Source organism: Adelges cooleyi, unplaced genomic scaffold (genome assembly GCF_023614345.1).
Source record: "Adelges cooleyi isolate 19-005CV unplaced genomic scaffold, UGA_ACOO_1.1 ACOO_flye_CR_arks_rails_tigmint_CR_PRNA_30, whole genome shotgun sequence".
NCBI lineage: Eukaryota > Metazoa > Arthropoda > Insecta > Hemiptera > Adelgidae > Adelges > Adelges cooleyi.
Genome location: NW_026095971.1, coordinates 3,655,166 through 3,656,874, shown reverse-complemented (window position 1 = coordinate 3,656,874; position 1,709 = coordinate 3,655,166).

The following is a 1,709-nucleotide window of genomic DNA, read 5'->3' as shown; positions in this document are numbered from 1 at the left end:
ACAGGTGTGTATTATTTAAGTATACAGCAGCTAAATATACTGTAAAATGACTGCTATATATTTTGAATACATGTATTTTGATATGTTGATGACGAATAGTATTGCAAATGGAAAAAGTGACATTAGTTATATTGCATTAATAATGCTAACATGACAGAATTTTCTTTCACAAACCAAGTGGTTCCTGTCCCGTCTCACAAACGCACACAAATAATAGTGGAAGTATACAACAATATGACCAAACATCTTATCACAAAAAGACTTAAACGCATGATGGGGTGGATTCGACGCTTACATATACCGACCGGTATACCCCGAAGGCAGAGCTGGTATTTGTGTGCGTCCCCTATAGGCTATATATTTGTACGGTCTTAAAGAGAGGGATATGCACTGAAACAAATTGGATGCTCTGTGGATTCCGTGATGTGTTATGGAAAATAAGGGGACGAGACCGCAATAAAATTAATCTTAAGTCAAACAGTAGTATTTCCCTTGTATCGGAATGCGGAGGAGAATAAGGGTACTTAAGAGAACAGATAAGAATGAAGAACAGAACGTCATGCGCCGCCCACACGAGACAATCACAAAAGAACCGCGAGTCGAAAAAAAAATAAACATTTTATGGCCCAAAAGGTGGGTCTAAGTTTACAATATATTATAATATTATCCTGTATGCGTGCATTTTTAGGGCTTTTTGTTGTCTAAGCAGTTTAAACGCCAAGCTTTACATAGTTATGCTGTTATGGTGTTGAAATCCCATATCATACATATACTACTGGACCTCGTGCACGTAGCATAGTGTCGTGTTATACTTCTTTCTTAGTGCGATAAATAGATATAGCTATTAAATATACAAGTGATTTTACAATGCGATAGTATCTGTTGCGTTTACTCTGTGTGTTTAGATCATCTCCACTGTAATAGATTGGGAAAGCTAAGGCATATTACTTTTAGAAAAAAACTGGCATTAGTTCGTACGGGTTAAAACATAAATGGGTACACTAATTCACTCTGTTGTAAGTTTTTTTTATTTCAAAATCTTATACCTTTGATTACTGCAGCTGTACGTCATCACTTTTTTAGGAAATCGCTCCTTTTTTAGTGTTTTGACGTAACGCATCCAGTGATAGGAGTTTTGGCTGTTTAAAATAATACTTATTTAGCGACATAGGAACCGAGTTATAATAAAAAAAAAAAATCACGGCGTGACGTTTAAGTAAAAAAAAAAACAATAGGTGACATTTACTCCGCTGACATTGTATTAACATCGAGCACAAAAGCAAATGCGCGTTAAAAGAAAAGTAAAATGTCACAAATAAATCAGACGCTTTAGCCGGAAAGAAGCTACCTAATGAAAACAGTAGAGTTGACAGTTATTAACTCTAAAAAGCTGTTTTAATTTACTTTGTTGCCAAAACGATAAGTAATGTAATTATAATCAATTGTACGAAAAAATAACACATTTTTATTGTACTCGAGTAAATTTTAAATTTTGAACTAAACCACGGTATTGACTTAGAACAATAGCTCTTGTGATATTTTGTATCGTAAATGGTGGTTTATTATCAAAAATAATAAATAATATAAGTATAAGAATAATATTACAAAAAATGCACATCAATTTTGTATGACAATAACAGAACCTGGTTAGTTTATTTATTTACTATACAGACAGAAGTGCCTAAAAACAATAATTTATTGATGATTAG